Raw genomic sequence first — 16,144 nt, forward strand, 5'->3', positions numbered from 1 at the left:
CCTAGTTTGTCATCAGATTCCAGTGGGAGTGAGGTGATGAAGACATTGTGCAAAGAACAACCAGGCTTGATCATGAGCAGGGGATGACTCCTCACTCCATCTACTATTTCCAGGATTTCTCAGTGCCACTCTTTGAAACTGGAATGTTATATTTCAGTGGCCCGTTGCAGTGTTTTTGAAACGGGTGGGATTCTGTTATTGTAGCCACCCATGCAAAACCATCTTTATTCAACTTTCATTTTCAGGGTTCTTCTTCTTTTTTTTGTTGCTGCGTTTGTATTTGGCCAAATTCCTAATTTTCCTAGTATTTTGCCTTCAATTGAGGTACAGTACTTTTAAGCTATAAGGGCTCTCTCCTCGGGGCAGCAATAGAAAGCTCAAGTCCGTTAACCCTCCACATATAGTGACTAGCCAGTGCTACACATGTCTGACCCAACATGTAATCCTAAACATCCCCAACTTAATGTTTCTGTCAACTTTCCACCAACCTCTGATAAATGAGATACAGCGGAGAAGTGTTTAACGAGTCATAAACTACCATTGTTTAACATTATAAACATATCCATTTATCATTTGTTACCATATGAAAATAAACCGTGAAAATGTAGCCACCATTTCAGGCCAGCAATATAAGGGCCTTGTAGTTTGTAAGCAGTGAACAGATTTGGGAGTGAAGTAGAGATGGGAATGTTGAGTAGAAAAGCTCTCTCGGGATCTTTCCAAACTCTACCCTACAAATTCTATTATGCTAATAGCTCATGTTGCATATTCCCTTATGTGATGTATGGCAGCTCCATTTTGCTTTGGCTAGAAACTATATGAATATGACAAGTGGCATAACAAACTTGATACAGTGTATGGTGTGTTTCTTTTTACTTTCCCAGGTTCTGTTGCTGCCCCTTTGTGATTCAATATGATTATTGTTAGAAATGTGTCATAACAATTTTGCCACAGGCTATGGCACTACATTTCGCTTCTGCATTATATATGGTTTATGATGCCTGTATTCATCCTTATAAGTGATGTTCCATTTAAAGATATGTTCCGTTTAAAGTGGAACTGAGGTTAGTTTAGGAACCTGGAGCTGGAGGCCCACTTACTGAACACCAGGAAGATAGTGACATGGAGACACAGAGAGTTCAAAGTTCACAGGTCAGACTGCTCGTAGTCCTCACTGGTCTGGATAAGAGAAGTTCTAAGTGAAGCCTCTGGAATCATCTCTTCTGGGGATGTTCATTTGTTGTCATTATTTATGTTTTCCTGCAGGGAAATATCTATTGGAATGTTTTATTTTATATTTGAGTACCGTATCATTATAATTAATGGGGTCTTTTTAAGGGAAATATGTATATTTCTTTAAAAAAGCTATGTATCATATGTCAGATTCAATTAGCAAATATGAATGACTATGTTCTTGAGGGAGTGTCTTGTTTCAATTTAGACTTAAACAATAGCATGGCCTGAACTTGATACCCCGCAATGTGGCTTGTACTTTTGAACATGTCTTTCAACATGAGTACAGTTTTGTAACAAAGAAATTCACGATAGAATAAATATTAAGGCAAAACCTTGGGATGTTTCCCAGATTAAATGATCAATGATTAAAATGTTCATTTTCACTCTCGTCCTCAGAGACTGAGAGCGCTCCATTATGACACGTAGGGAGAATTCACTGTTGGGCTTTTCACATTCCTTTGGTGGGAAGATTCAAGTTCCCGGTCGACCTAGTAGGTATCAAAGAGCCAAGTGGATACATTTCATTCACAACACATTTCTGGCAGCAATTCAACGCAACGCAACCACCAACGTCTGTTCTATACTGTTCTGTCTAGCCACCCCGTTCCTATACCTCAAGTGGAAATGTAAACAACAAATTCAAAGTAGGCCGTTCGACGCAAACATCCACTGTACTGGGACAGCAGGTAAAATACAGTTCTGTCATATTTACCTCCTATATTTACCTCACACTAGCTGTTCTTTAATCTCTAATCCAAGGCTCAGGCTTCAGACAACACAAGGCTAACAGACCCATTGTATGGCTCACACAGCGAGGGAGGCAGCAAAGGTGTGTGTGTGTGTGTGAGTGAGTAAGCCCTACTTTACATAGTCAGAAATGTAAACACTGGATCAAAAGAGGGCAGGGGGAATCTGGAGGTGAAAGGTCAAAGAGAGGTGAAAGGTCAGACTAAGGAAAGGAGGGAAAGTAGAAAAGGAGGGAGGGAGCTTCGAGGAGGAGATAAAGGGTGATAGAGGCAGAAACTGAGGGAGGTAGGGAGGGAATAAAGAAGTGGAAGAGGGATGTAAGGAAGGAGGCAGGGAGGGAGAGAAAGGAGGATAAAGGGGGAGGAAGGGAACAGGGGGGAGGGTGTGGGTGGATGGTAGGAGGGATTCAGACCGGTCCAGGTTTTAGTCCCCTACCTGCACATAGGTTAACCTGGCGCCATGCAGTGAAGCCAAACAGTCCCTCCGTGGGTTGATGAAAAATGGCAACGCAAACACCGCTGCGCCGCTCGTTATGTGATTAACTGAACAAAACACTTCTAGCAATCCTTGTCTCGCTGTAGGAGGGAATGTGCATGGAGGCACTGTTTCTGAAGCATGGCTACACTCAGATGCTTAGAAATGGTATTTAAAAGCGTTTATGACAACATAAACACATGGATAATTTCACTAAGCATGCTGAGGATGGAGGAATCCACTAGGCTTTAGGCTATTAGGTGTTGGGCTTCCATGTGAGATGTGGTTGTGAAGTGTTCCCATGGATGCTGTGACACTTTATAAACAATAATGAGAACAGGGTGTGCTCAAATACAAGCACACACGCAAAAACACACACGCACTCACACACACACACACACACACACACACACACCTTGCCCCACCAGGAGTTGTCCCACCAACAGAGTCAACTACAGGACCACACAGCGGGTATTTACGCCTCACACTTCTCTGCATAAACACCTCTGTTTATGAATTGGTCTTGGGCAGCTTACCAACACTCTGCTCTGGCCTCAGGGTAGGTAAATTATGGGAACAGAATAGATTGAACAGTAGGGATTCTCTCCTCCCCCTTCACCCCTCTCCCCCGTTTTGTGTGTGTGTGTGTATATATATATACACGTTCTCCCAGCCAGCCACCTAGGGCCAATCAGTCAATGGTTCCCCTGGGGACATTTTGAAAAACAATCACTCTCTAGTCAAGTAGTCAAGAGATGCCACGGCTAATTCTAAACAAACTATTGATGTTCCAGAGGCCCAGTAAATGTTTGGCAGTGTGTGTGTGTGTTTACATGTTCTACTATCCTCGTGGGGACCTGAAATCCCTAAATGTTCCCACAAGGATAGTAAAACAAGGAAAATTCTCCGTCGTGGGGACATTTCCTACGTCCCCATTAGGACAAAGGGCTATTTTAAGTTTAGAGGTTAGGTTTAGGGTTAGAATTAGGGTTAAAGTTAGAATTAGGGTTAGGCGTTAGGGTTAGGATTGTGTGTGTGTGTGTGTGCGCGTGTGTGTGTTAGGGTCACAGAATGGTTCTGCTTGACAGAATGTTCAATTGGCCATTTAGCAGACTTCACCCGAAGTGGGGCGGCATCAAGATAGCCTCAGACTAAGTGGTAGGTGCCTATGGGCTCCCCATTGTAGGTGCAGGGAGAAGATACCTCTTATTTCATGGTCTAAGTCCCTAAACCATAACTCAACAAGCAGTGGTTCACCAGGATCAGGTGAACCACTGCTTGTTGAGGGCCAGTATACAGCTCCCTGACTTCTTCTGTGGCGAACTAACAGCAATTACAAGACATATGTTGGCTGTTGCCACTACTGTGTTCTCTCAGTGGAATCCCTAGGATAAGCCACTGACACGATTCTCACATTTGTTTTTATCCTCTGATGTTTAGCTCTTGGACATCCAATACTGTAATGTACTGCAATGTCAACAACAGTTGGTGCTAGGGTAGGGTCCCATTTGTAAGTGGTGTATTGGGGGTAAATCAACTGATAAGACTGTCACAATAGACCCTGGGCCTGCTGGGCTGAGTGAAAAAGGTCTGTGACACTCCAGAGCCAGATAGAATTCCATCCACCTCCGGTTAAAACAACATTGCATTCTGGCGATTCCAGCTATCGCACTAACCCTAAAACACAGTCTCATCCACCAAAAGAGACTTGTGTGTTTATTTTGGTATGTGCTGCCTTTCTCTCCTCTGAATAATGAATTAGAAAAACATGAGGACTGGACGGCCTGGCCACCTCAATGCCTGGTGTTGGATGTGTGGGAGAGAGATGTATAAAATTAAATTGGATTTGATTTGATTTGAGAGAGATGTGTGCTCAGTCCCAATGCTGGAGGGATGGACGGATGGAGGAGGAGAGGAGAAGGGATGGAGGAAGGGAGGAGGGATGGACAAGTGCCTCTAGAGACCCCCCCCACCACCACCTTACAGTAATGAAGTCATGTCCTAAGTTCACCAGAGGAGGCTGGAGGGAGGAGCTATAGGAGGATGGGCTCATTGTAATGGCTGGAATGGAATACATGGAACAGAGTCAAACATGTAGTTTCCATATGTTTGAAACCTTTCCATTTATTCCATTCCAGGCATTACAATGAGCCCGTCCTCCTAAATCTCCTCCCACCACCCTCCACTGCAGTACACAGTCTCAGAGAGACAGGCAAACAGAGGACAGAGAGAGGGGGAGATGGAAATGGACAGGGGGGAGTTCTGTGGGTGACGGTGACAGTGATGCTGTTATAATGTAGGAGTTGGCTGGGTGTTTGTGGGTGTGTAGGGAGTTACCATTGTAAAAGTTAACTTCAGGAATACAGGGGATGGGGTGATGGTGCCAATGTTTATGTATTCGTCTTTGTGTGTGTGTGTGTGCATGTGCCTTTTAAAGTTGTAGTACTGTCAGGAAAGGGGATACTGTAGTTGTGCCAGAGAGATTGCGCAACCAGCCTCCCCCTCAACCCTCCCCTTCCCCCTCTAAACACCTTATTTCTCTTTGTGTCCTCTCTCTGTGCTGTGCTGGAGAGAAGGGTTAAATCAATGTTAGTGATGTGATAACCGGCCTGTTTATGGAGGGGCCTCCGGCCAGCGGGCCGCTGCTACGAGGGCTGCCGGCGTTAGCTACTCACTGATGATGTCATGATGTCATATCAACAGCTCCCCTTCCCCTTCACCCCTTCCACCCCCACCAAGCCCTGTCCCTCAGGAAACCCCCTTCGTATCCATCATCACTACCCCATACAGTGGTGTAAAGTACTTAAGTAAAAAATACTTTAAAGTACTACTTAAGTCTTTTTTTGGGGGTATCATATATTTTCCTTGACACCCAAAAGTACTAGTTACATTTTGACAGGAAAATGGTCCAATTCACACAATTATCAAGAGAACATCTCTGGTCATCCATACTGCCTCCGATCTGGCGGACTCACTAAACACAAATGCTTCATTTGTAAATGATGTCTGAGTGTTGACCCTGGCTATGCATCAATAAAAAAAAAAAATGTTTTATACTTGTACTTTTACTTTTGATGCTTAAGTATATTTCAAACCAAATACTTTTAGACTTTTACTCAAGTAGTATTTTACTGGGTGACTTTTGCTTTAACCTGAGTCATTTTCTATTAAGGTATCTTTACTTTTACTCAAGTATGATAATTGAGTACTTTTCCCACATCTGTCCCCATACCATCCCCATGCTCTATGACATATCTAGTGACATGGTCTCGGGTGTTTTAAATCTGTAAAGATCAATGACGTCACATTGATCGTATTTACTTTCACCACACAATCCAACAGATCTGCGGTACAGATATCATTAGGCCAAAACAATAGAAGGATTTATCTGATGTTCAGCCTGAAAGAATGTGTCACCCCCTACTGTAGAACTCACATGTGAATTAGCTCAAAATACAGACTTTCTGAAGCTTAAATCCTCCATTAAAGCCTGTTTTACTAGCACTGCCCGGGTTGGTGCACTTTAAGTCTTCACTTTCTCCTCCTTTCCGGTTTCCCTGTGAAAAACAGAGGGTGAGGCAGACTAGAGGTGAGTTTCAGTTCAGAGTTGAAAAGGGCAACTTTGGAAAACACTCCCAGGTATTCAGCGGGCAAATACAGAGCATGTATGATAACAGTCGAGTTGACTTGTTGCTCTTGAATACTACGCTGTAGATTTCGTGTAATTAGAAGTGTTGCAGCAGAAAGGGGAGAGGAAGATAAAGTGTGTCAAGGTCGATTTGTCAGGTGGTGGTGGATGGGGGGGAGAGAGAAAATGCTTTGTGCAACAACTCACTTGGCAGAAAATCCTACAGTACAGCAGAATGTGTTGCAAATACCAGGCTAAGGCAGCGTATCTCTTGGTATTAGCTGAAGTCATACTGTGGCGCTGCACGGTGTTAATGCAGTGAGTAAGAGCCAGCTAGTCATCCCGTCTGCCTAAGGATAATACTGGGCGAATTCACTGGAATTTTGTTTTCATAAAAGAGGACAGGAAAAGCTTAATAGGGAGCAAATAAATCAATAGCTTTTTTATTCTCCCTGAATAAGTGACTTCATGAGTGTAATAATAAACATCTTAGTCAGAGATTGATGGTGGATGATGGGCCTGACTAAGGGCACGTAGCGGTTAACCCTGGCATAGGGGCAGTGGGCAGTGCCCATCTTGAACCCGCCTGACCAGCCTTTTCCTCCGAAATTCCCACATTACGCAGGCTAGAAACAGGAAGAAATGACAGACATAATTTCCCTGCGATCAAACATTGTTGATCTTTACATTAACACGACCTGATGCAATCTGCTTTCAGACCGGGTAGCACAAAATAATTGAACGTGCTGAAATTAGAGACTATTTTGAGGTTATTTCCTCTGTTTCCAGTGCTGGGGCAGATTGGCCTTAATTGAAGAGAGAAAAACAGGAAGCTTTAAAGTCATGTCTATAATTAATTGGCGGTCCCAGCCAAAGGGTCTGTGCTGGTCAGTCTGTCCAGGGATCAAGGGGAGGGTTGAGTTGTGTTCTCCACGGCCAGAGTAGACACTGCTGTGTTCAAATCATAGAAAAATAATTACAGAGCTTTGGCTTGAATGGGAATGTCCGTTGTGGTAATACTATTGTATTCCTATGAGTCCTGGGCAGCCCAGAGCTCCTTTCTCCTCTCAGAGGCCCAACAACATCCTACATGTTATCCTCATTATGCGCCTCCACAGCTATCTGGAACTCCAAATGAAAATGTATAGCGTTTCAAGACTTCAATGGGCCAAATAATGTTTACACAGCCATACCAGAGAGAAGAGAGGTGGAGGGAGAGGGAGGGAGAGGGAGGGAGAGAGGGAGAGAGAAAGAGAGACCCTGGCCCTGCATTGCCTTCATAGCAGGAAGGAGGGGCTGGTATCCCACTAGACTACATAGCCTGTACTTGACCCGAGTGACTAGGGCTGTAACTCCATGCAGAATCTCTGAAGAGTGAGCCATGGAGCCAGAGGACTGATACCAGCCAGAAGGATGGATGTGTTTTCCACCCATGCAGGCACGCACACACAATATGTTGGAATGGGGTGACCATCCTTCTCCTCCTCACATTGTTCTCTATCTGTCTCCCACCGAATATTGTGTTTGTACTGCTGCCGGTGGGACCGGAGGAAGATAAGATGCATATATTTACATATCAGAAGTGAAAGCATGGTGAAGCCATGATGCTGTGAAGTAATATAGTAAGAGCATGGCAGTTTGTGTAACAGTTGGCAGGATTAAAGGAGATCAGCCTTTTATATTAATAACTGAAATAACTTAACGGTTATAACAGTCTATGAATACAGGCAAAGATGACAGTGTTATACATTCTCGTAGGCCAATATAGTTTACCTCAAGACTATGATTGACACCTGCTCATACGTCACCTGACTATAATTTGTCTCCCCATTAAAAGAATGACTAGCATGTTGTTTGTTGACACAGTTAATTGATTAAAATGTCTCCGCTGTGATTTCACATTGTTTTGTTTTTGAAAGGCCTGGACTTTGACGGAAATACTCGGGGAATTATTGCATTTGGCTGCGAGCTGGGTTTCCCATACACACAAGTGCTGAACTTAATTCAAAACCCCTTTGGACGCCAGGCTGACTGTTGAGCTAGTGGGAGAGGAGAGATAGCTATGACCGGACTCTGAACTCACAAGAATCTTGGATTATGCCTTCCTTGGATAGACTAGGACAGAAAATACTTAAATGAGTTACATGATTTACTAGATAGATTTCAAAGTACTAGCTCGGTTCTTTATTGAAAGAGAGAAGAGAAGACAGTCGGTCAGAGAGCTTGAGACATAGTAGTGGTGCATTTTCCATTAGGAACAGTAGAACAATAGACAAACCTGTCTCATCGTCATGGGTGAATTTATGATCATTTGACAGTCAAATTTTGTGTGGCTTTCGTGTATTCAGAGGCCAGAGAACCCTTCCACTCTCTTTCTTAACTACGGAGCCTTGGCTGGTATTTTTATATCCTAGTAATACCAAAGAATGTTTCGCGTTCAGGTCAATAATTGATCTGGGTTGGAAGCTGCATCATATGCTGTATATATATATATATATAATACAGTTGAAGTCGGAAGTTTAGATACACCTTAGCCAAATACATTTAAACTCAGTTTTTCACATTTCCTGACATTTAATCCTAGTAAAAATTCCCTGTTTTAGGTCAGTTAGGATCACCACTTTATTTTAAGAATGTGAAATGTCAGAATAATAGTAGAGAGAATTATTTATTTCAGCTTTTATTTCTTTCATCACATTCCCAGTGGGTCAGAAGTTTACATACACTCAATTAGTATTTGGAAGCATTGCCTTTAAATTGTTTAACTTGGGTCAAACATTTCGGGTAGCCTTCCACAAGCTTCCCACAATAAGTTGGGTGAATTTTGGCCCATTCCTCCTGACAGAGCTGGTGTAACTGAGTCAGGTTTGTAGACCTCCTTGCTCGCACACGCTTTTTCAGTTCTGCCCACAAATTTTCTATAGGATTGAGGTCAGGGCTTTGTGAAGTGCCACTCCAATACCTTGACTTTGTTGTCTTTAAGCCATTTTCCCACAACTTTATAAGTATGCTTGGGGTCATTGCCCATTTGGAAGACCCATTTGCGATGAAGCTTTAACTTCCTGACTGATGTCTTGAGATGTTGCTTCAATATAGCCACATAATTTTCCTGCCATCTATTTTGTGAAGTGCACCAGTACCTCCTGCAGCAACGCACCCCCACAACATGATGCTGCCACCCCCGTGCTTCACTGTTGGGATGGTGTTCTTCGGCTTTCAAGCCTCCCCCTTTTTCCTCCAAACATAACAATGGTCATTATGGCCAAACAGTTCTATTTTTGTTTCATCAGACCAGAGGACATTTCTCAAAAAAGTACAATCTTTGTCCTCACGTGCAATTGCAAACCGTAGTCTGGCTTTTTTATGGCAGTTTTGGAAACAGTGGCTTCTTCCTTGCTGAGCGGCCTTTCAGGTTATGTCGATATAGGACTCGTTTTACTGTGGATATAGATACTTTTGTACCTGTTTCCTCCAGCATCGTCACAAGGTCCTTTGCTGTTGTTCTGGGATTGATTTGCACTTTTCGCACCAAAGTATGTTCATCTCTAGGAGACAGAACGCGTCTCCTTCCTGAGAGGTATGACGGCTACATGGTCCCATGGTGTTTATTCTTGCGTACTATTGTTTGTACAGATGAACGTGGTACCTTCAGGCGTTTGGAAATTGCTCCCAAGGATGAACCTTGAATATTTTTTCTGGGGTCGTGGCTGATTTCTTTTGATTTTCCCATGATGTCAAGCAAAGAAGCATTGAGTTTGAAGGTAGGCCTTGAAATACATCCACAGGTACACCTCCAATTGACTCAAATGATGTCAATTAGCCTATCAGAATCTTCTAAAGCCATGACATCATTTTCTGGAATTTTCCAAGCTGTTTAAAGGCACAGTCAATTTAGTGTATGTAGACTTCTGACCCACTGGAATTGTGATACAGTGAATTATAAGTGAAATAATCTGTCTCTAAACAATTGTTGTAAAATTACCTGTGTCATGCACAAAGTAGATGTCCTAACCGACTTGACAAAACTATAGTTTGTTAACAAGAAATTTGTGGAGTGGTTGAAAAACGAGTTTTAATGACTCCAACCTAAGTGTATGTAAACTGTATATATAAAACATATTCAATAAAATAAACACAGAAGCACACATAAATACATATGTATTTCTCTGTGACGTTTGGCCAACTGACTCTTTATCATTTTTGAATGTGATTTTTTTTAAACATATTCAATAAAATAAACACATATGTATTTCTGTGTGCTTCTGTGTTTATTTTATTGAATATATTTTATACATACAGTATATATACAGTATACAGAAATACATATGTATTTCTCTGTGCTTCTGTGTTTATTTTATTGAATATGTTTTAAAAAATCACATTCAAAAATTATAAAGAGTCAGTTGGCCAAACGTCTGGTGACAGGACATACCTTTACATGCAAATTAAATAACGGCAGGTTCCTAATCTGCCCATGGCTACTTGACATTTGACCATTTTACGCCATGTTCATTATAAGTAGTTTGGAAAGCTATATCACGCACAATTAAGTCAGTCTTCCACATGCGGTGTGTTGTGTCCAGAAAGTAAAGTCCCCTTCCCAGTAACCTGCCGTGGTCAACTGTGGAATGCCAGGTGAGAGAACAAAGGGGTTGGAGTTGAACAAACACTTGGTAAGCATGACCGATATGTTCCCAGCTGGCGTAGGAGTTACGAGTTAATCTTTACATCTTATTATGTTCCTCAAACAGAACAAGCCTTTTACCTGCTTACTGCAGCACAGGATAGAAAAGAAACACCTTCTAATCTACTGTACTGCACCTACTCTAACAGATATGAATAAAGCACGTTATATTTAGGTGTTACAGTATAACCTTCAGAATGTTACATCAGCAAAGGACCTTTTGTTTATGGTATAACAAATACGTACAGCTGGAACAACTGAGAAAAAAATATTCAAAAAAAATATTGAATTATTTTATTTTGTAAATATTTTTTCACAAAGTAGTGCACTGGGCTTTTACTAGTATTAGCAGACCAATATAGACGTCTGTAGCGTCAGCTTGGCAAAAAAAGGTAGTTGCATAATTAAGACCAGATTCAAAAGTTGGAATTGTAAGAGTGTTTGTTCTGTCCCTTTCTCTGCAATTGTCATTCTAGTGGAATCCAGAAACAACAAAACCCTGTCCTCAAACATTTACATCAAAAGGTGCAAAGTTATGGGCAAAGACACAAAACATCCACATCAAATTCAACATTTTTCTTTATAAAATAACATGGAAAACTATCACTTCAATATTAATTTACTATCCTTACAAACCACTTAATGTAAATGTACATTACTGTATTGTACATAGGCTGGTCATCTAGGTTTGTACCTGTAGACTTTCCATCACCATGAAGAAAAACAATGACCAATACAGTAATTGAGTACATTGAGACATCAAGTGGTTTGTGATGATGTGGCTCAGTTGGTAGAGCATGACACTTGCAATGCTAGGGTTGTGGGTTCGATTCCCAGAGGGGGCCATCAGGAACATGTATGCACTCACTACTGTAAGTTTCTATGGATAAGAGTGTCTACTAAAATGGAAAAGGAATGAATAGACCTTTTCAGTTTTCACATAGAAATAAGTTGCATTTGCAAAGTATTTCAAGAAACTAGAAAACATATATCTAAGCAAGTTTTTTTATATTCCACAAGTATTATCAGATGAAGTGTTTAGTACAGATAATTATCAAACTCAAATTACAAATGCTGGTAAACCCTCAAATACATTTAGCTGTTAATTAAGAAATGCAGCAGACTGAAGCCAAATGAGAGATGTCTTGGGGGGGTATTTTAATGTGGTTGTCTCTTGTGTATATATGTTTCCACGTGGCAAGCGTTTGTACATTCACTCTGCCAAAACAGTACACAGTTACAGTAACTCACCCTTCTAGATAACTTGAAATTGTCTAACCAGGTCTTGTGTCTTGAAGTCCCCTAGACTAGCTATTGCTAGCCAAATTATTTAGCCAATTAACTTGTGCCAGCTGGTGTGCAACCGTGGCAAAGTTGTTTTGACATTGGATAGCCTTTCTCTGGGGCTAGTTAGGGACCGTCAATACATTACATAATGTAAATGGGAAAATATTTTCATGTTGCACAACTGTCACAAGCTCATTAAATACTTTAACTATTTGTATGGGAATTTCTACAGTGCATTCGGAATGTATTCAGACCCCTTGACTTTTTCCACATTTTGTTAAGTTACAGCCTTATTCTCAACAATCTAGACAAAATACCCCATAATTACAAAGTGAAAACTGTTTTTTAGAAAATGTTGCAAATTTATACAAAATAAAAAACAGACACCTTATTCAGACCCTTTGCTATGAGACTCGAAATTGAGCTCAGGTATGAGACTCGAAATTGAGCTCAGGTGCATCCTGTTTCCATTGATCATCTTTGAGATGTTTCTACAACTTGATTGGAGTCCAACTGTGGTAAATTCAACTGATTGGGCATGATTTGGAAAGGAACACACCTGCCTATATAAGATCCCACAGTTGACATTGCATGTCTTTGCAAAAACCAAGCCATGAGGTCGAAGGAATTGTCCGTAGAGCTCCGAGGCAGGATTGTGTCGAGGCACTGATCTGGGGAAGGGTACGAAAACATTTCTGCAACATTGAAGATCCCCAAGAACACAGTGGCCTTCATCCTTCTTAAATGGAAGAAGTTTGAAACGACCAAGACTCTTTCTAGAGCTGGCCGACCAGCCAAACAGCAATCGAGGGAGAAGAGCCTTGGTCAGGGAGGTGGCCAAGAACCCGATGATCACTCTGACAGAGATCCAGAGTTCCTCTGTGGTGATGGGAGAACCTTCCAGAAGGACAACCATCTCTGCAGCCCTCAACCGATCAGGCTTTTATGGTAGAGTGGCCAGACGGAAGCCACTCCTCAGTAAAAGGCACATGACAGCCCACTTGGAGTTTGCCAAAAGGCACCTAAAGGACTCAGACCATGAGAAACAAGAATCTCTGGTCTGATGAAACCAAGTTTGAACTCTTTGGCCTGAATGCCAAGCATCAAGCCTGGAGGAAACCTAGCACCATGCCTAAAGTGAAGCATGGTGGTGGCAGCATCATGCTGTGGGGATGTTTTTCAGCAACAGGGACTAGGAGACTATTCAGGATCGAGGGAAAGATGAATGGAGCAAAGTACAGAGAGATCCTTGATGAAAACCTGCTTCATTGTGCTTGGGACCTCAGACTGGGGCGAAGGTTCACCTTCCAACAGGACAACGAACCTAAGCACACAGCCAAGACAAAGCAGGACTGGCTTCGGGACAAGTCACTGAATGTCCTTGAGTGGCCCAGCTAGAGCCCGGACTTGAACTTGAACGAACATCTCTGGAGAGACCCAAAAATAGATGTGCAGCGATGCTCCCCATCCAACCTGACAGAACTTGAGAGGATCTGCAGAGAAGAATTGGAGAAACTCCCCAAATACAGGTGTGCCAAGCTTGTAGCGTCATACCCAAGAACACTCAAAGCTGTAATCACTGCCATAGGTGCATCAACAAAGTACTGAGTAAAGGGTCTGAATACTTATGTAAATGTGACATTTCCATTTTTTATTTGTAATAAATTCTCAAAAATGTAAAGAAACAAGTTTTTGCTTTGTCATTATGGGGTATTGTGTAGATTGATGAGGGGGGAAAAAACATTTTAATACATTTTAGAATAAGGTTGTAACAATATGTGGAAAATGTCAAGGAGTCTGAATACTTTCTGAATGCACTGTAGGTGGTGTGAGGTTTTTAAGTTATTCAAATTTGGAGCTATTGACATTTTAAAATATTGTCCCATGTATTGTGTAATTTACTGATGGTCCGTAACTAGCTCCACAGAGATATTGAGTGTAAAACCAAATTGACCATTACGATAGGGTCATGCAGCTGCGCTCCGAACTGATGATTACTTGCATGCTGCCAGCTGTGGGCATGTGGGCAGGATTGAAATTAACCCACCCAAAGAAAACTGTTACAGTACCCTTCATTCCATGACATACCATTTTTTCCTATCATCTCGCAAATATCGTATTTGGACCAGACTTACTTTATGACCAAAATTATCCTATTTACACTTAGTAGTCAATTTGGACACTAGAATACATTTTTCTGACTCGTATCGATGCCACATAGGCCATTTTCAAAAAGAGAAAAGTTTAGTTTTAGGCGCGGTCCCTCAATAAGTATGTTCACTCATCCATTTAGGACTATAACACGGTTACAGGCCCAGTGCAGTCAAAATTGTGATTTTCCTGTATTTTCCTGTATTTTATATATATTTCCACACTATGAGGTTGGAATAATACCGTGACATGATAACGTTTTAGTTTTAGAGCTGTTTGAAAAGAACGGCTGAAATTTCTGGCTGTTTTGGTGGAATGGAGACATCACCAGGCGGTAAATGAGTTAATAGACCAATAACAAAGACAGTTCCAAACCTCTCTGCCAATCACATCTAATTTTCAGTTTCCCCCTCCCCACTCAGACCACTCCCAGACAGTACTAGCAAAATTCTTGCTTGAGAAATTGCTCTTTGATAAGAAGGTATTTTTTCTCTTTTTGACCATTTTTACTGAAAACAATCACACTAAGGTACTTTTTATTTAACCTAACAAATTCTTATTTACTATGACGCCCTGGCAAGAGGCAACAGGCCTCCTGTGGGGACCAGGGCTGGTAATCAAACAAAACAAAAAAACAACGTAAGACAAAATGTACAGTACAACACAGACAGAAGACATTGGCAACAGCAATACAATAGCGAACAAACAGTGGATGTGTGTGTGCGTGCGGGCATGTGTGTGGTGTGTGTGAAGTAAAACAACATGCTTCCTTACATAAGGCAACGCAAACTAGTGACACCGGCTGACAACTAGAAACAACTACATGTCTCAACAACCTGTCCATCAATTTGTCCTTTGAACTCCTCCAGGGACACCAGGTCCTGTAGTATAAGGTTGGCTTGGAGGGAATTCCAAGCCAACCTTCTTGGTAACTTAATTGTTATCCATAAATTATTTGATACTGAAATAAAAACGGCTGCATTGGACCTTTAAACTACTGTCAGTCTCAGAGTCACTTCCACCTATCATTCCATCCAGGATCACTTCCACCTATCATTCCATCCAGGATCACTTCCACCTATCATTCCATCCAGGATCACTTCCACCTATCATTCCATCCAGGATCACTTCCACCTATCATTCCATCCAGGATCACTTCCACCTATCATTCCATCCAGGATCACTTCCACCTATCATTCCATCCAGGATTACTTCCACCTATCATTCCATCCAGGATCACTTCCACCTATCATTCCATCCAGGATCACTTCCACCTATCATTCCATCCAGGGTTCACGGGTTGTCAGTTATGACTGATCCTTACTCTTCCTCTCTGCTGGCAAAAAGGGTTTGTTCTCTTGCCCTTCCTGCAATCTCAGCCTAAGAGTGCATCTCCTCCCATAAAGACTGGTTTCGCCTTCCTACAACTTCCTCACATTCCTCACAGTCACCGAACGAACGAAAAAGACAGAAAAAACACAACACTATCAGGCTAGCTAAGGTCGCTGCTGGTGTCTTCCCTTGCTCTATTATTCATGCTTCTACTGTCATTGTCAACAAACGGTTATTGTCAACTACAGAGCTTCACAAAACTCATTTTCACTTTCACACTCCGACACATAGCCTCAGTATATCTCTCAAAAAAGTATATGATAAAGGCCTTAGAATAAACATTCAGTGATTTCTCCTGATGTATTGAAATTATATTTCCATCGTATTTTGCCATTCAAATCCTACAAGAAACATGAGTCGGCAGTCTTAAAGAGTATGTATGTGTTTTTAATCTTTTTAAATATGCCCTCTCTCTCTCTCTCTCTCTCTCTCTCTCTCTCGGTGTGTCTGTCGAGGAAACCCAAAAGGGCTGAGTCAGAGATCCCATCGCTTCCGGAGGCAGACAGGGCCAGCCAGGGCAGAGCCAAACAGAGGGAGCTCCCCTT

This window comes from Salvelinus namaycush, chromosome 25 (assembly GCF_016432855.1).
Source record: "Salvelinus namaycush isolate Seneca chromosome 25, SaNama_1.0, whole genome shotgun sequence".
Classification (NCBI taxonomy): Eukaryota; Metazoa; Chordata; class Actinopteri; order Salmoniformes; family Salmonidae; genus Salvelinus; species Salvelinus namaycush.